This window comes from Pistacia vera, unplaced genomic scaffold (assembly GCF_008641045.1).
Source record: "Pistacia vera cultivar Batoury unplaced genomic scaffold, PisVer_v2 Contig300, whole genome shotgun sequence".
Classification (NCBI taxonomy): Eukaryota; Viridiplantae; Streptophyta; class Magnoliopsida; order Sapindales; family Anacardiaceae; genus Pistacia; species Pistacia vera.
The window spans coordinates 105,753-127,272 of record NW_022196114.1 but is presented as its reverse complement, the minus strand read 5'-3'; positions in this window follow the sequence as shown (position 1 = coordinate 127,272).

Here is a 21,520-nt window from a genome sequence, read left to right as displayed (position 1 = left end):
AAAAAAAGTTTAATGACAGAAACATTAAAGGAGATGCTTTGGCTTAAGCAAGATGTTGAGAAGAGTATAAGACTGTAAAAGTGTGTTACTTCATATTAGTTGGTAAAAGTGTGTCATTAGTTTGTAAAATTTAAAAGACCTAAATGGGTTAATGCAAAAATGTAAAGTAATTTTTTTAGTTACAATGGCTAAATAATAATAGCCACTTATGTTTCACAATATGTTTGTTAATGAAACAGTATTCTTTCCCACTTACTTGTTCTTGATTTTCTTTCATTCTAGCAAATTCCTTCATAATGTTTTAAAACCTAGCTGACCTGGCTAGTTTAGTTGGGTCTTCGCTGGTTTAGACATTTCATTAAACACAGCTAGGTCAATTACACCTGAGAACCCGGCGTTTGTTACCTGTAGAACAGTAGCAAACCTTGGTTCAAAGACCGAAGCCAAAATCGAGTCAATAAAAATGCAAATCCCTAAAAGAAATTCTCCTCCCTTTCAAACCCTTGAACATTATATAAGCCATTACCTCTAACCCCAAATCTACGAATTTACAACTTTTTTACTACCTTTTTTTATCATCAATATAATTTTAAGTAAATACACAACATCCCACTTATTATTAACACTACTAGGCCTGTTTTAGCTAAAAACTTAGTGAACAATCACTAAAAGTGAGTGCATTGAAACCTATCCTATTGGAGATACGGAGGTATCGGCGCAATTGACGACATAAGCAGCTGACAGAATGCGAATGGCTAGATAGAATGCGAACGGCATAGCGAAGAGAGGCTTTGAAATTAGGTTTTTTTAGGGTTATGTTTGTAAGGCCCACTTGAGGTACATAGCTAATGTTTATTGTTTTGCTCTTATTTCAGTTGGTATATTGTTCATATTGTTTGGTTTGACTCTTTGTTGAATGGATGTATGTTTTTGTTGAGTGGTTGCCCTAAAAATATAAAGACTTGGCGAAATCTTGTGTTACAGACTCGCCGGGCGAAGAATAATCTTCGCCGCGCGACGAGGTTCTGCACCAAAAAGGTAGGTTCTCGTATTTTTCGCCGAGGCAAAAAGCCGAATAAAAGTTATTGAGTTTCTAGAGAATTCTTCCATAGGGGAAAATGACCTTTTACCCTTAGTTGTAGGAAAAGTATGGATACAAGGTAGAAAATTTTATGGAAGTATTTAAGTGGGGGTGTGATTGTTATGATTGAAAGGACAAAGATGGCATTTGAAGAAGAGCAAGGACAATAGGGAATGAATGAACATATTTTGAGCTAAAAAGAGTTGAAGCTTAGTAACCCTTCATTTCATTCTTCTTCCACCGCCATACTCTTTCAACCATTTCCTCTCAATTCTTCCTTCCATCTTCAAGGATCTTTGAGGTTTTTGTTTGGATCTTGGTAAAACATAATCTAAGGCCTCCTAAGTAAGGATTCGTTGCTTTAGATGTGAAGTTTGCTATATTTGTACATGAAGGCTTATGGTTTTATTGTGTAAAGTTGTAAGAAGAGACAAGCATTTAAAGGAAGGAAGTTTAGGTTGATCTCTCCATTGCAAGGTAAGTAAATCCCAATCCAAGTTGATATTTGAGGAGCTCTTTTGTAAGAGTAGATGATTTATGGTAAAATTGTAAGATTATAGAATTGTGTGTGTATGATAGCTCAATATGTTATTAGAATTGTGAGATGGAGATGAATAATTGTTTTGGTGTTGTAAATACACTTCAATCATGAGATGTGATGTGTGATGAGGAATGTAGTTGAGATGAAATTGAAAGAGATTGAGAAATCTTTTTGGAAGTGTTATGTTTTGACAGGGATTATAACTTTGTGAGGAAGTTTCCTCCCATTTTGGATGGTTCAAGAGAGGGATAGAACCATAGATAAAATAGAGTTTATGTGCCCACTAGTTGTTTGATGAAATCTAGAGAATCATGAGTATAACCTTTATCTTGCAACATTGCATGTTGGCATTTCATGATGCATTAGTGGAGAAGATTAATTGTGCATTGAGAATTGGCTTGAGAAAGAGTGGAAACTATGTGTATGAACTACTCTAAGAGTAGAGAGAATGAGAAAATATGAAAAACGGGTTGGTGCTTTTTGATCTCCACCCGATAGTGATGAAACGATGGGTTAGTGCTTTGTGATCTCCACCCGGTAGTTACTAGAGCGGGTAGGTCTTTGTGTCTCCACCCGACCATCCACGAAGAGTGGGTTGGTGCTGTGTGAACTCCACCCGACCGTGCCTCCGTTAAGATGAGGCCGTGACATATAGCAAAGTAAGTACAGAAAACTGTGTGGTAGAAAAGAGTAAGGAAAGAATTAAAGAAAGAGTTACGGGGATGTTGAGTAGAGGATTTACTTACTGAGCATATTTTGTGCTCCACCCCATTGTTTTCTTTGTGGTTGCGGATCTAGGTGAGAACGCAGTCAGATGGGTGCCGGCAAGCGAGGAGCAACAACTACATTGTCCCCGTTTTAAAATATCATTTTGTAAATGATATTTTATTTTGTATAAAGAATGTTTATATGAATAAAGAAAATTTGGACCATTTACTTTTGCTAATCTAAATATATTCTACTTGATATATTTTTATGTAGGGTGAGCGGTTCCGGGTACCCTACACTTTTCCGGGAACCGAACGGAACCGCACAGTACAGGTTCCCAAAAAAGGAACCGGAACCGAACCGCACAGTACAGGTTCTTCAATTCAAGGAACCGGAACCTAAAATGCAGGTCCGGTTCCTTTCCAGGGTACCCTGTAAAAAATCAATTACCCCCCTATTTTTTAAAATAAAAAAAACCTTATAAGTTTACAAATACACCCCTAACAAATTTTCGTTTCATTCATTTGTGTCCAATGTAACTCATAACCTGTAATCTCTAAGCAACGCTTGAATTCAATCAATTCATCACAATTCATATAAAATTCATCAATCAAAACCAAAACACAAACAATTTATGATCCACAATTCACATAAAATAACTTCCCAAAATCATTTAAACAAACAACAATTCTTATACTATTACTAACTTGCCATTTGCCAGGGTCATTTTATAGTTAATAAATTATTATGTTTAAATTTATTAATTTATAGTGTTATATTGGTTAATTGGGTATTTATAAATACCAATATAATTTAGTAAATTTAATATTAAACAAGTAATGTTATAATTAAATAGTGATCATACTACATGTAAATTGTAATGTTATAATTAATTAAGTGATCATACTACAATGTAAATTGTAATGTTATAATTAATTAATATATATTATTTAATTATAATGTATATTATAATTAATTAAATTGTTAATCATTTAATTAAGTATTAAATATTGTTTATAATAGAATGTTATAATAATTAAATAACATACCATAAATTATAATATAATGTTATAATTAATAAATTATAATAATTCGATTAATATTGTGCAAATTAGTAAATTACTAATGTTTAAATATAATGTCATAATCATTATTAATAATTTATTATGTATATGATATTAATTAAATGATCATACTATATAGTATAATGAGTGTTATAATGAATTAAGTAATCATACTACAAATCATAATTTAATATTATATTAATTAAATTTCAAATCATTTAATTAATTACTAATATTTATAATTGATGTTATAATTGATTATATCATATTACAATATATAAAGTAATGTTATAATAATTAAATTTTAAATCGTTTAATAGTATGTAATAGTAATATTAGATTACTAATGTTTATAATGTTGTTATAAAATTCATAACTATTATGTAATTATGTTCATTTAACTATATAAGCTATAATAAGTAAGTGATCATAATATAATGTAATATATAATATTATATTTAATTGAGTAATTATTTAACTATAATGTAATTGCTTATTAATGTTTATAAGTAATTTTATTTAATTAAATTTCTTATCATTAATTAAGTATTGTGCTATGTTATGTGTAAATTAGTAATTACTAATGTTTAAAATATAATATCATAACTCATAATCAATTAAGTAATTTTTAATTATGTAATGTTTTTAATTATATGTCATACTAATAAATAGTATAATGTAATGTTATAATGAATTAGTACTCATACTACAAATCTATAATTTAATATTATAATTATTAAATTTCAATCATTTAATTAATATACTAATGTTTATAATGGAATGTTTATAATTGATTAAGTAATCATATTACAAATATATAATAGATGTTTAATTAATTAAATTTAATCGTTTAATTAGTAATGTAAGTAGTAGTAAATACTATGTTATAAGTAATGTTATAAATTCATACTATTAATTAATTATGTAATCATTTAACTATTAATGCTATAATTAAGTAAGTAATAATAAATAATGTAATATTATAATATTATAATTAATTGAGTAATTATTTAACTATATGTAATGCTTAATTATGTTTTAATGAATGTTTTAGATAATGTTTAATAAATTAAATTTCTTATCATTCAATTAATATTGTGCTAATATTTATATAGTAATTAGTATTACTAATTTTAAAATATATATCATACTCATAATCAATTAAGTAATTATTTAATTATGTAATGTTTATATTAATTATTGATCATACTATAATAGTATATGTAGTTATAATGATTAATAATCATACTATAAATCTACAATTTAATATTTAATTAATTAAATTTCAAATCATTTGATTAATATACAATGTTTTATAGAATGTTATAATGATTAATAATTAGATTATAAATATATAAGTTAATGGTATATTAATTAATTTTTAAATCGTTTAATTAAGTAATGTAATAAATAGTAAATTAGTAAATTACTAATGTTTTATAATGTAATGTTTAAATTCATAACTAATTATGTAATTATATAATCATTTAACTATGTATGCTATAATTAAGTAAGTGATCATAATATATATGTAATATATAATATTATAATTTAATTGAGTAATTATTTAACTATAATGTAATGTTTAATTAATGTTTATGAAATGTTTTAAGGGTATGTTATAATTAATTAATTTCTTATCATTTAATTAGTATTGTGCTATTTTATGTAGCAAATAGTAATTACTAATGTTAAAACATAATATCTAACTCATAATCAATTAGTAATTATTTAATTATTAATGTTAATTATTACATAATTATACTGTATGTATGTTATAGTGATTAACTATTAAATCATACTATAAATTTTTAAGTAATATTATAATAATTAGATTTTTAATCATTTAATTAAGTTTGTACTATGTTTATAATAAAGTCATTAATTAAGTAGTAATCAATTAATGTAATGCTATAAATTAATTATACTAAATCATTATAATGTTATAAAATTATATTAATTAAGTAATCATTTAACTATAATGTATGTTATAATTGATTAAGTTGTATTTAACTAGTAATTAATTTATTAATGTTTATCAATTTATCATATATAATTAATTAATTACTAATTTATTATAGATATACTATAACTTGATATTGAAGTAAATAACTAAATATATTATTACTAATCAAATATACTATTTTATTCAAAATAATTCTTTTAATAACATTAAAATGTAAAACACTTTAATTGGATCATAATTCCATTATTCACTTAATTGATCAAACTTTAATATTAATGTATTATAATATATTAAAGCTTTTAATATGGTGAATTTATATGTATTAAGTTAATTTGTTTTCGTATATTTATTTAATTAGGTTATTCTAAAATTAACTTTTTCTATTTTAAATTTTTTTATATGTATAATAGAAACTCCCCCATTAGTTACACTTCACAAATATTTCATTATAGTCCAGGTTCCCAAAAGGTTTTAAACAGGTTCAAAAACAGGTTCCAATATAGTTCCAACAGGTTCCAAACAGGTTCCAAAACAGGTTCCAAACCAGGTTCCAAACAGGTTCCAAACAGGGTACCCTTTTTACAGGTTCCGTTCCGGTTCCGTTCCTCGAGGGTAAGAACCGGAACCGGAACCGCACGTAGCGGTTCCAAAAATTGGAACCGGAACCTACCCGCACAGTGCAGTTTCTGGGTAGGTTCCGGTTCTGGTTCCGGTTCTTACCCCCCGTTCTGGTTCTACCCGCTACCCGTGCTCACCCCTATTTTTATGAATATTCTAGTATAAGCATCATTACAATGTTGTTATGGGATTCAACAGTAACAAAGACAAGCTAAATGTCATGTTGATGTCACCAATCGACCCCCGGTCAGACCGTTAAACCGTTCAACCCGAGACCCAATCCCTTGGTTGGGTTAACCCTGGGTCGGGTATTACAAAATTGATAATATCTCAAACTTTTCATAAGAAAAATGCAATACACGGGCAAATCTATTATCTCAATCGGTGTGATAATTGACACATCTTTGGATTACTTTGACTTGACAAGGTATAATTTATCTGATACAAACCTTAATTATTTTTTAAAAATTTTGTATAAGCTATCTAATACAGAATTTTTAACTAATTTTCTTGCCATAGAATTATAAGATTTATTTTTAGTAAATTTTTTGGGAAGTTTGGTCTAATATATATTAAAAAAAAAAAAAAACTCTATTTTTTTGAGTAATATTACTTATAAACTTTTTATACAAACTAATGTAGTAAAAATGATTGGGTGAAATTTTATTTTTAATTTAAAATCACCTATCATTTTTGTCACATATTGTATGAAAAAAATTGTATAAAATTTATAAATGAGTATTATTCATTTGTTTTTACATCTTAACCTTGAAATTTATTTGGATATTATTGTTTTTTCTTAAAGAAATATACACTTATTTTTAGAATATTAGAGCTTAGTTAGTTTACTGTTACTATTCAGTTGAGATTGGTTACAGTTTATTATAGGTTAGTTAGTATAGTTACAAGTTTTGAATGTTAGTTGCACAACTGTGTAACTATATTATGATTTAGTACTATGATCATTTTTTTAAAACCAAACCGGAGGGCAACCCGTTCTGCTACCCAGGTCACGGTCTAACCGGTTGGACCGTCGGTTGGACCGTGATGTCATCACATAATATGATGTCAGCACATTAACCAAACAGATGTGTTTATTATGCAATCATTTGTTTAAAATGATAATGGTGGATCACCATTTTCAGCAAATTTAATCACTTTTCTTTTGGTTCAGTCGAATTTATTAACTAGACCCCATGTTTAAATCTTAAACTACAAACCCCAATTCAGAATTCACCCGAAAATAGCCTCCATATATATGTATACTAGCTGTCATCATGACTCCGGTGATACAGGAAAATAGCCTCCACATTTTGGGATCAATTTAGTTTAATATTGCAAAATAAACGCAGAAAAATGCATGCATTCCAGTGATATAACAGAATAAATATAAGAGATTCTATTTCATTGAGCACCACATTCTTTGGAAACAACTACCTTCAGCAAAAATGCAAATACGTAGAAAAAGTTCATCAACATTTAATTCCACAGAAAAAGTAAATATAGGATGATTCTATTTCATTGGCACCAACATTCTTTGGAAACAACTACCTTCAGCAAAATGCAAATACGCAGAAAAAGTTCATCAACATTTAATTCAGCAAGCAGCATTCCTCCTGCTAGATGGTTGAACCAGAGTTTCTCCAAAATTCTAATACGTATTAGAGAGGAACATGTGAATGGCATGTAACTAGTTCAATTGTTGTTGCCGGTTAACAGTAAAATTATTGCAAACAAAAGAATCACATTTAAGCATTAAAAACGAAATCATTATTGAAGATGAACTTGTAAATGGCATGTTTATTACCTATCATGAAGAATGGAGCTGTCGGTCGATGAATGGAGTTTGTCACCGTTGATTTCCACTAGGAACGGAACTGTCGTCGTCTAGGAATGGGGTTGCTGTCGTCGTCGTCCAGGAATGGAGCACCCGTCGTCGTCATCGATTTCTAGCAGGGAATGGAGTTGTCGTCGTCGATTTCCGACAGGAGGAACGCGTCAGCGTCGATTTGAGAGAGTTTAGTTGCAAACTTGCGATTTGGTGATGGTCGCGATTTGAGTGCGATTTCAAAGAGAATTTGCTTAGGAGAAGAAGCTGAGAAATCGAGAAATAGAGATGAAATTAGAGAAACATAGATAAAATCAGATTCAGATTTCAGAATGAACGGCTTGCATTGCGATTGTGTAGAGTTAGGGCTTTTTCACATTCGACCGGTTTTTTGCCGGTTCGGGTTGACCGGCGGTTTCACTCATTATATCTAGTTTTCAAACGGTTTAAAGCGGGTTTAATGTGTAATTACGGGTTTGATGTGACTCGAACCGGACACTTGATCGGTCCGGTTGGATCGGCTGATCTGGTCCGGTTTTTAAACAATGACTATGATTATGAAGATTGGTTAGCAACAGAAGTTGTACTTATAGTAGTTAAGCTTACATAGGTTGTAACGATGAAAGAGAATAATAATAAAATTCTTTTTCAAGAAACTCTCTATTGTACATTTCATTTCAAAGATGACAATTAAAGTGCTTTCAGTAGAGATGCTATTTCTTGTCGTTATTAGCTCATAGCTAGGAACACACATCATGATTTTTTACTTTTTGGTGATATTTGACAATTTTTTTACTGCTAATGTAAACATTTTTCTTGAAAAAAAAAGATGATGATACTGGTCAATCAGTAAAGAAGTCGAACCCTAACTATTTCTCTTGGAAGAAGATAGATCAACTTTTGGTGAGGTGGCTACTCTCTACTATCTCAGAGACTATGTTTAGACATGTTGCTAAGTGCAGTACAACTTATTTGGTTGATGTTGTTATCCCTACATAAGACCGTACCAAAAACACAAACTCTCCTACTACACTGAAAAGTGTGTTTTTATAGGGTACAACCCTGCTCATAAAAGGTATAAGTGTCTCTCTTCTTCACGGAAAATATACATTGTCAAGCAAACAAAATTCAATGAAACTATTTTTCCTTTTAAAGATGGTTTTAATTGTTACTTGTTTAAAGATGGTGATTCTACAAGTTCACAATCAACCTCCAACAAAGAAGTTTGGTTTAATCGGAACTTTGCTTATTGTTTTGATTCTATCTTTGCTATGACTGAAGTTTTAGCTCTTGTTACAGTTTCTCTATCTGTTGTTGATAATTTACTAGGAAAGTTATCAAGCTCTATTGTGGTTGCTTCATCAGAGGAAACTTTACCAACAACCCCTTTTGTAAGTTATTTGTCAACTTATAAATCTAGACTGGTAACTCTTAATCTTGCTATGAACACATCACCTTGTCTTAGCACAATCATTTTGTTTAATTTCCAGTATGACCACCTCGTGTTAAAGTGACCACCATCTCTTATGTTTTTTATCTGCTATATCGGGTGATTATTTATGAGTTAGAGTGATCACAATGTATCTGACAGATTTATTTGGGTAACACATGTTATGCTTCTAGAATGCATGAACTATTTTATTCTCTTATGAGATATTTGTGTAGTTCATAACACTTGTCAAATTCATATTCAATGTGCTAGAAAGTTTTATTCTCTTTGATAGGTGGCATTTTGATATTGGAATAAACTTTTATAAAGGTGAATTCAATAAAGTTATTCCTTGCCACCTATCCTTGCATTGGCCGGTTGTTTACTTATATAAACTCTCCTCTAATGCTTTTTTTTCTTAAGCCTGATATCTCTTTGAAAAGTACACTGAAAATTCTCTGAATTATTCTTTTGTTTTTTTAGGTTTCTATGCTTAGGTAAAGCTTTAAAAAACCTTCCTTCAAAGTACCTAGAACGCGTCCTTGCTCTCTCCATGTTGTTTGGAGCTGATATGTGAAGCGTGTTGAGCTTCTTCCATCAAAGTGAGTCTTCGTTTCTATACCTTGAGAGAAGCTCAAGGCTGATCGAGTTGGTTGGGTGTTATTGTAAGCTAACTATGGTTGTACGTTGTTTAACCAAAGGGCAGAGATTGAAGCATTGCAAAACAGGGGTGTTTTGGCAATTGAGGTTTAATCTTTGACTTTGTAATTGAACTGTAAAGTAAACCTAGTAGATTAGCTTCATTCTGGACTTGGTCCCATTGATGTAGGCATTTTGCTGAACTATTTAAAAATCTTGAGTGTTTTAGTTTATTTTATTTTTATTGCGTTATGTTTATGTTTTAAGAACTCTTAAAATCAACATAACAATCATTGCGGAGCTTGACTCGGTTAACGAACCGAGTTCGAGTCGAGTCGAACCGAGCCTTATCGAGCCGAGCTCTAAACGAGCTTTTATCGCGAGCCGGCTCGGCTCATTTACAGTCCTAGTTTGTAAATTTGAAAGACCTAAATGGGTTAAAATGCAAAAATGTAAAGTTATTGCATTTTAGTTACAATGGCTAAATAATAAATAGCCGCTTATGTTTCACAATAGTTTGTTAATGAAATAACAGTATTCTTTCCCACTTACTTGTTCTTGATTTTTCTTTCAGTTCTAGCAAATTCCTTCATAATGTTTTAAAACCTAGCCTGACCTGGCTAGTTCGGTTGGGGTCTTCGCTGGTCAGACATTCATTAAACACAGCTATGTCAATTAACCTGGAGTAACCTGTGGTTTGATCAGCAGAACAGTAGCAAACCTTCGATTCAAATGACCCGAAGCCAAAATCGGGTCAGTAAAAATGCAAAATCCCTAAAAGAAATTCTCCTTCCCTTTCAAAACCCTTGAACCATTATATAAGCCACTACTATCTAACCCCAAATTGTACAACAAATTTGACGAATTCACAACATTTTTACTACTTTTTCATCATCAAATATAATTTTAAGTAAATACAGAACATCCCACTTATTATTAACACTACTAGGCCCTGTTTTAGCTAAAAACTTAGTGAACAAATCACTAAAAGTGAGTGCATTGGAAGACCTATCCTGATTGGAGATACGGCGGTATTGGGCACAATTGACGACATTAAATAGCTGGACAGAATGCAAATGGCTAGATAGAATGTGAACGGCGTAGCGAAGAGAGGCTTCAAAATTAGGGTTTTTAGGGTTATGTTGTTATGGGGATTTGACAAGTAAACAAAGAACAAGCTAACGTCATGCTGATGTCAATATGGCATCATCATGTTGATGTCACCAATCTAACCCACCGGTCAGACCAGTTAAACCGTTCGACTCGAGACCCAATCCCTTGGTTGCGTTAATCCCTGGGTCGGGTATTACAAAATTGATAAATATCTCAAAACTTTTCATAAGAAAAATGCAACTACACGGGCAAATCTATTATCTCAATCGGTGTGATAATTGACACATCTTTGGATTACTTTGACTTGACAAGGTATAATTTATCTGATACAAACATCTTAATTATTTTTTAAAAATTTTGTATTAAGCTATCTAATACAAGAAATTTTTTAACTAAATTTCTTGCCATAGAAAATTATAAGATTTAAGTTTTAGCAATTTTTTTTGGGAAGTTTGGTCTAAATATATATATTAAAAAAAAAAAAAAACTCTATTTTATTTGAGTAATACTATACTTATAAACTTTCTATACAAACTAATGTAGTAAAAAGATGATTGGGTGAAATTTTATTTTTAATTTAAAATCACCTAATATTTTTTGTCACATATGTTTGTATGAGAAAAATTGTATAAAAAGCTTATAAATGTAGTATTATTCATTTTGTTTTCTACATCTTAAACCTTGAAATTTATTTTGGATATTATTGTGTTTTTTCTTAAAGAAATATACACTTATTTTTTAGAAGATTATTAGAGCTTAGTTAGTTTACTGTTACTATTCAGTTGAGATTGGTTACAGTCTGTCATAGGTTAGTTAGTATAGTTACAAGTTAGTTGAATGTTAGTTGCAGTTAGCTGTGTAACTATAGTTAATGAATTTAGTAACTATGATTAGTGAAGATTGGTTAACAACAGAAGTTGTACTTATAGTAGTTAAGCTTGTACATAGGTTGTAACGATGAAAGAGGAATAATAAGTAAAATTCTTTTTCAAGAAAACTCTCAATTGTACATTTCATTTCAAAGATGACAATTAAAGTGCTTTCATTAAGATGATGCTGTTTCTTTGTCAATTATTGTAATTAAAAGTTTTGTTATGTTATTAGCTCATAGCTAGGAACAACATCATAATTTTTTTACTTTTTGGTGATATTTGACAATTATTTTACTGCTAAGGGAGAGTGTTTGGATCATATAATGTTTTTTTATCTTAGTAATAAGATTACCGGAAAGAAAGAATACATTGTAGATTACCGGGTTTAAATTATTATTATACTTGGTTCGATTAAGATGTATTAATAATTAATGTGTTTGGTTGATAGTAATAACAAATATCTTGAAATACCCTTTTACTAAAAAGCCCTTTAGATGATTACTAGATATAAATAATTAAGGGCTTGTTTGTTTTATTATTTCAAACCTTATTCTTTATCTTATTTCCAAAATACTTGTTTGTTTAATTATTTTGGGAAATACTATTCTATTTTTTAATTACTTTTAGACCCCTTAAGTTTATTAACTTAATTAAACACCCCTAGAAAAAAAGTTTAAAAATTATCAAAAACAACCCCACCCACCCATAGTTGCCAGATTCCTACAACCACTGTCAGTGGTGGCCGGAATTTGTCACAACGGCCTAAAAACGATCGGAAATGGTCGTTTATTCACCGATCTGGACTTTTTGGCCAGATCCGTGGTGGATCTGGTCGGAAAAGGCCAGATCTGGCCATCAGCGACGGCCAAAGAAATGGCCATCATTGACCAACTCTTTGGCCGTACCTAACGACCAGATCTGGCCTTTTCCGGCCGTTGACAGCCAGATCTGGCCTTTTTCGGCCAGATCGACACACCACCGGCTAGATTTGACCACTTTGAGTCGTAACGGCAGATTCCGACAATGGTGGTCGGAATCTGGCACTGTGGTGGTGGGGGTGTTTTTGTCATTTTACAAATTGGCTGTTTTGTAATTATTAACCAAGCCAAGGATATTTTCGTCTGCATAATATACTGTTTAGGGGCAAGATTGGACAGAAATTATAATTACTCGGGTAATGTTTTAATAACAGCCCCCCATCAGGTACAAATATTCCCGGTAGTTTACCCCTTTTTGAACACTGTTTGTCATCTTATTTTCCAGTAATATTTTTGTACAAAAATGTCAAACACGATAATCTGCTCAATTAAACAAATATTATCCTCGTTAAAAAATTTCAATCCGATCCAAACGGACCCTAAATGTAAACATTTAACAATGTGAGGCTTCATCTTTCATCGCTAATGGCAACTTTTGGCGACAATAACAGTGTTTGTTATCAAAAGTTTACTAACCATGCTCTAAAATTTTTTTTTTTTTGTAGAAGTACTATTGTAAAAAAAAAAAAAAAAAAATTAGTGGGATATATTTGGATATGGGATCTAAATGTCAAATAACTAAATGGTAGGATTTAAATAGCATCACTTTTTTCAATATTTTTAAAATGAAACAAAATGTTTTGTTGCTAAAAATTATTTATATATCTTTAGAAAAATAAAAAAGCATTCATATGTCTTCAGCAGCGACAAAATCATTGTATATTTTCAAATATTCACTCTATTCAAATTAAACTATTTTGAATTTTTATTGAGCATACGAAATTGATTTAATTATTTTTAATAATAAAATAATTTTTAGTGACAAATTTCTATGTCCTAGAAGATATTTAAATACTTCCTTAAATAAAAAAAAACTTAAATCCTTATTTATCCTATATTTTTATTTAATGAAGAAATGTTTCTTCTTTTAATGGAGAAAATCCAAGTTTTATTGCAATAAATTAAATTAAATCTTTCCCATTGCATAATTAGAGAAGAATTGAGTGGAGGTTTGTCGCAAGTTTCATCAACAAACCCTAATTTATCCTTTGCTTGCAATGATATTGTCATCGCTCGACACCAAATCTCATAATTTTCAATACCAATAAGCTATTCAAAAACCAAAACAGATCTTGGCGTGTATGAAGGATGAGCGTATAATAGGTAATTATAATCAGTTGAAGTTACAACTGATTCTTCAGTTGCGTTCGCCATGGCAAAAGACATTGCTCAAGATTGAAGAAAAAAATTGTAATAAATCGAAATTTCAGAGAAGCTTTGAACTCAGAATTGTTCGAAACAAATTTTAAAGCTTGATTTGATCAAGTATTTGATCGAAAAGCGGAAGCTTTTAGAAGGTGCTGTGATACCATGTTAACAAATGGAGACCAAAGAATTTGGGAAAGAATAATGCTTCTATTTATTATCTCATCAATCGCTGTTCTACATCATTATTTATTATCTCATCAATCACTGTTCTACATTATTATATACTGCAGCAACTATATTACAAAACTAACTAATCTTCAGTTAACTAAAGCTGCAATTAAATTGCCCTACTTGTAACTAACTCCACTAACTTTTTAAGCTAACTCTGCTAACTGATTAACTGCTGCTAATTGTTTGACTAACATTTTTTGTTTTTGTTTGATCGCTGAAACTTGCCACTAATAACATTTTTTTTCTACTCATTGGAAACGATCTTGTTGACAAGAATATTGATTTGGGATTCAATAATCCATGAATTCTAAACTTCAAAGCATTGTGGAGCACATCTTCAAGTTCAATAATGTTAATATTTTTGTTTTTACAACATGTTATATTTATAAAACTACAATTGTTAGTTATATACATTTTGAGAGAAAACAATTTTAAACACTAAATTTTTTAGAAGTAACTCCTCCATAATTGCTTTATAAAAGTGTTTGAAGTTTCTTCTTTAATGTACAGTATTTTTTAGAAGTGATTTCCATCTATGGACAAACAAACAACCACCAATAAATTGATTTTCTTACCATCTTCACACCATTGTTTTAATTAAAAAAAATGTTGTAGATCATATTCATACTTTCATTGCATAACCATAGTGATGGTGTGTTTGTAGGACATTATTTGCATTGCTAGTATTATATATATAAATATTAATGTACCCATTTGCAAAATAAATATTATATTTCCTAACAACCATGTTAAAACATTGATTTTACAATTAAACATCTAACAAATTATGTAAAATATTTTCATACACCTATATATGAATGAGCTGCAAGCCTTTGCAACCACAATATTTATTATATTTTATATATTGTCTCCAATTTCATAACCAATAGAAAACTCTTTACTATATAAGACAAAAAAAAAATATATTCTTTTGAAAAGGAAAAAAGAAAAACATTCTTTTCAAACATGCAGTTAGCATTACTTAAATAAGCTAAGTCATATGTAAACCATTAAAAAGGAAAGAATGTGAATTTAATTTCAAACATGCCGTGATATCAAATTCAAAATCAAACTTTTGGTTGCTCAAGTATAAGAAAATTTTAGTTTCATTAAATCATTTTGCCGCCGGGAGATAATTTCAATATCACTCTATGCGATTAAATGTATTTTGAATTTTTATTGAGCATACAAAAGTTGATTTAATTATTTTTAATGATAAATATATTAAGTGACAAATTTCTATGTCCCACAAGATATTTAAATACTCCCTTAAAGAAAATAATATTTTTACTTAATGAAGACGTAATTTTTCTTCTTTTAATGGAGAAAAGCTAAGTTTTATTGCATAATTTTTTTTTTTTTTTTTTGGGTACCTGTAATTGTATTTTTTTTTTTCTTCTATAATTTCATTGGAAACGATTTTGTTGAGAATATATTGATTTCGGATTCAATCATCAATTAATTTTTACACTTTAAAGCATTGTGGAGCACATCTTCAACTTTAATAACGTTATACTTTGTTTCACATGTTTCTTTCTACTTCATCATATATATTTATAAATTGAAATTGTTATATATACACACACATTGAGAGCAAATATTAATTCTGTATTCTTTATAAAGTGATTATAAAATAATATTATATTTTCTAACAACTATATCAAAACATTGATTTATACAGTCTCCATTTCATAACCAAAAGAAATCTATTTTGTAATATTAAAAAAAAATTAAAACATCAATTTTTTTTGAACTAATTAGCATTGCTTATTTCAGCTAACTCACATGCAAACAATGACATTTATTTCATAAATCAACAAAACCATTAAAAAGGAAAGAATATGAATTTAATTGCATGTTCTTCTTCTGGTAAATCAAATTCAAAACCAAACTCAATTAGAAGATTTTTTTTTAGCTAAATTAAAGTGAGACAGACACATGTAAATTTAATGTTCTCCTTTGTTTTTTTGTTTTTCTCCTTTGTTCTTATTTCATTTAACTTAATTAATGACAATCTAAAATAAACAATGGTAATGTGTTTTCATTACAGTAAATTTAACAAAAGGCAGTAAATTTAAAGCTTAATTAACACCTCTATAGTTTTCTATTAAAAAATTAAATCAATTGTTTATTATAATATTAATAAAAAATATAGAAAATTTTATTAATAAAAAATGCAAAAGTCTATTCGAGGCTGAGGGCATCACAGTTTTACCATTAGAAGCACAAATCTTATTAAAATGTTGTGATTAGAAAAATTATAGAAAAAAAATGTAAATGCAAGAAGTCAAATAAAAGAAAAAGGACAATCATATAAATTAGAACTTGAGAACAAAACTATATCAACCCAACAATTATTATCATGGTCATAAAATTCTCTTAAAATAAAAGTTCTTCAAGTTTTGAAATTAACGCCTAACGCCCTCATACACGAGGATACAAGTTGATAAATATTTTATAGTAAACCAAACTAAAAAAATCTTTCCTAACATATATAATTATGTGATTACTATGCTTAATCACCATTTGATCCTTACATGTAAAATATCATCTCCATCTAATGAATAAATCTAACAATATTCAAGTATGATCCTAAAATAATCATATCAAGACAATTCTAATTAGAGAATATATATGTGTGTGTGTGTGTGCATGTGCGCGCCAAAATTAATATTTACTAAATAATGTTCCTATCTCGGACAAAAGAAAAGAGAATTATTTTTCCCTATCCTATTAATACTATTTATAAAATACACATTTGTTTCCCTATTCTGAAAATAATATTATATTTTATTTAACTATTTTAAACCTCCTAAGTTTATTAATTTAACTAAACACCCCCCCAAAAAAGTTTAGAAATTGATAAAACACCCCCATCCACCCCCATTTGCCAGATTCCGACTACAACCGTTAGAAGGTGGTCGGAATCTGGTATAATGGCGTACTACCGGCTGGATCTGGCTGGTAATACGCCGATCTATCATTTACCGTGGATCTAGCCAGAAAAGGCCAAATCTTTGGCCGTAGCTAGTCTTCAACGATGGCCAAGACATAGCCATCGTCGAAGACCAAACACGGCCAGATCTGGCCGTAGATTTGACATTTTCCTGCCAGATCCACAGTGAATCTGATTGGAAAAAGCCATCTCGGCGCACGACCGACCAAATCTAGCTAGTCGTGTGCCGTAACGCCAGATTCGGGCAGTGGAGGTTGGAATTTGGCAACTGTGTGTGGTAGGGGTGTTTTTGTCATTTTACAAAAAAAAATTATATATTGGGGTGTTAAGTTAAATTAGCAAACCTAGGGGGTTTTTCTATTAATTTTAAATTCTACCTCGTAATAATCACTCAATTCTACCTACCAATAATATTTTAAAAATACTACCCAAAATAATAAAACAAACACACCCAAAATAACTAAAATTTATCATCAATAGGTTCGAATATGTATTTAGTCAATCTTTTATATTGTCATCCTGAATTTTTTTTAAATTTAGGCTAGTAATCTTATAAGCAAGAAATTAAAATGCAAATTTTCCAATTATTTATTCGAGAAATTTCGCTTCAATTTTGTCTTTGGAACACCTAAAACTAGGTGAGATAGTAGTTTTGAGTTCCAACTATTAATTTTACGTAAATTTCTGACTACCCTCACCAAAAACACCCCATGGACAGACCCAAGGAGGAAGTAGTACACAAGCAGGACGAGAGGGACAAACAGCTCTTGACCACAACGGCTTGCAAACCAAAGGCACGAGAGCCCTACTAACAAGCAACAAAAGACTATCAACATCACAACACCAGTTACTAGGGGATAACAAAAATTGTACAGCCAGTAGGCAGCCAGGAGAACCTAAAGTCAGCACTATTCATAAGTCGGAAAATCACTCCCAGCAGGCAGCAGCCCTTTAAGAAAAGCATGTTCTTATGAATTATTACCAAAATGTGTTTCTCATTTTTCTTGTCGGCAAACAAATTCAAATTAATACATCAATTTGTACGCGTTACAATTTTATACGATACTGAAGTTTGAATATTTCATTAATATTTGACTATCGGAGGCATTAAAAGCAAGTTTAATATGATCTTTTTAATCAAACCAAAGGATGAAATCATCTTCTTCTTCTTTTTTTGATGTTCTAATTGGGTGATGCTATGCGTACTAACGAATTTTACTAATCAGCATACTAACCTTTATTAAAATTACATATGGTACCCGTACTATATTTTAGGTTAATACACTGGTTAGTAAAATTCGTTAGTACGCATAGTATTATTGGTTCTAATTACCATATCTCTCCATCTATACATCCAATCAATGTGATTTTACCTCCGATATACATCATTTTCTACTTGAGATATCAACTTTTTCCTTTTTTAAGATCACCTAAAATCTTGAACCGTATGCGTCAATTTATGCCACTCGTAAAATTTTATCGTTTAGTATTGTTTTAATAGAATTTGAGGTGGGTCTGACTCTTCACCTAATAAGGTCTTGTTGAATGAGATGATTATCCTCTCTTATAAACCAGTAAGCTTGAGCGTGCCTAGTCGGTGTGGGACTCCAAAACTCTCCCTCACGGTCAAGCCAGAAATTGAGGTGAGTCTAACTCCTTATCCAAACCTAATATGACCTTGTTGAATGGGAGAATTACTCTCTCTTATAAACCAGTAGGCTTGAGCGTGCCTAGTCGGTGTGAGACTTCAACACTCCCCCTCACGGTCAAGCCCATATGTTGGGTCATGCCTGTTATTGGAGGTAGTTGTCGGCTCTAACTCCTCAACCGCTGGTCAAGCACTCAGCTCAACTGAACCTGTGCTCTAATACCATGATAGAATTTGAGGTGAGTCTGACTTCTCACCTAATAATGTCTTGTTGAATTGGAGGATTATACTCCCTCATAAACCAGTAAGCTTGAGGGTGCCTAGTCGGTGTGAGACTCCAACATGTTTTAAGAATAGTGAAACTACAAAATTACATATTTAATTTAATAAAAATATGGTTAAAATCTCTCGGCGGAAGAAAGTCTTGCATTGGAATTCGTAGTCCAAGTTTTAAAACATATATACGCAAAAGTTTTATATGCAAACGTAAAATCCATTCTGCAACTAAAAAGAAAAAGTCTATAAACTTTTTATCAATTCTTTCTTGCAAAAATTAACTCTAGAGAAAGTTCAAATTCAAATTTAACAAAAAAAAAAAAAAAAAAAAATCTAGCTATAGACAAGGGCGGACCCACATGGGGTCAAGTGACCCACTTGAGTTTTATTTTTAAATTTTTTTTTTAAATTTTGCCTCATACAAAAACTAAATTACAAAATTACAGTAAATTAAATTAATTAAAAATTTTGACTTTCTCTAATAATATCTTTCCCTATTTTTTCCCCAATCCCAACTTTTTCTTTGGTTCAACGTGCCCCGCTCCATCTCTCCAATCCCTATTTTTCTCTAATAATATATTAAAATTTATGCAATCATTTAATTTTGTGTTTAGTCTATTTATAATGAAAGATTTACTTAACTTTACAAATGAACTTTCTCAAGCACTACAAAAAAAAGATCAAGATATTGTAAATGTTATGAATTTAGTTGAAGCGTGTAAGCAATCTTTACAATTGATGAGGGAGAGTGGATGGGAGAATTTACTTAGCAAAATTTGTTCTTTTTGTGTCAAACATGACATTGATATTCCAAATATGGATGACAAATTTTTTATTCAAGGGCGATCACAATGGAAGACTAAAGGTATCACAAACATGCATCATTACCGTATTGAAGTATTTTAGTGTCCTATATATGCAACTTTAAGAGTTGAATAATCATTTTAATGAGGTAAACATTGAATTGCTTATTTATTTGGCATGCTTATGTCCAAATGAAAATTTTGTTGCTTTTGATAAGCAAAAATAGATGCGCCTTGCTTAACTTTATCTAGAAGATTTTTTTAACTTAGAACTTATAGCGCTTGATTCTCAATGTGATATTTACATTTTGGATGTACGCTCTAATGTCAAATTTATGGAATTGAATGGGATTGGAGATCTTACAAGAGTGATGGTTAAAACTAAGAAGGATAGAGTGTTTCTATTAGTTTATATATTGATAAAATTAACATTGATTTTACTGGCTGTCATTTCTAGTGTAGAAAGAGCATTTTCAGCAATGAATGTTGTGAAGAATCGTTTGCGAAATAGAATGAGTGATTAATGGTTGAATGATAGTTTAGTTGTATATATAGAGAAGAATGTATTTAATAGTATTGATAATGAAGTCATTATACAATATTTTCTAAAGATGAAATCTCGTCGAAGACAATTATAAATGTATTAGTTAATGAGAATTTTATTAATACAAATATTTGTGTTTATTTATATTTATATTTATGTTAATTGTTACTTTACCCTTTGATCCCCCTAAATTTTATTCTTGGGTCCGCCCCTGGTTATAGAAAACAAGAATCGGCCTTAGTGAAAGAATGAAGAGTGTTACACACAATATAAGCCATGTTGTCACTCTTTCATGTTTGATTTAAGCCTAATCACTAATCCAAAAATATAAATAGTGAACACTTTAGCATCCTTCCCAAACCATTTTCTTTGTTACTTAAAATGATTTTTTAGTATTTTTATATATCTTTAATCATCTCAAATTTTGCATTCTAATTGATATAATATCATTTTAGAAGTACCGATCATAGATCATAGTTCATTTGACAATCAAATTTAAGATAATTTGACATAATTTTTTTTTTTTTAATCGAATTATGCATAGGATCACACTATATACATAAACTCAATAAATGTGCATGAATATGTGTCAATTAAAGAGTTATGTCACAGTGTTTTTTTTTTTTTTTTTCTTTTCTATAACAAATTTGGTCAATATCGATCCGAAAAGCCAATTCATGAATTTCGTATCTTACTAAATTCAAAAATGAATTTATAGATCATGACATTGTTTTGGACATACTGTCATAGACCTTTTTTTNTTTAAATTTTTTTTTCAATTTTACCCCATAAAAAAACTAAATTACAAAATTACAGTAAATTAAATTAATTAAAAATTTTGACTTTCACTGATAATATCTTTCCCCATTTTTTTCTCCAATCCCAACTTTTTCTCTTGTCCAACATGCCCTGCTCTATCTCTCCGATCTCTATTTTTCTCTAATAATATATTAAAATTTATGCAATCATTTAATTTTGTGTTTAGTCTATTTATGATGAAAGATTTACTTAACTTTA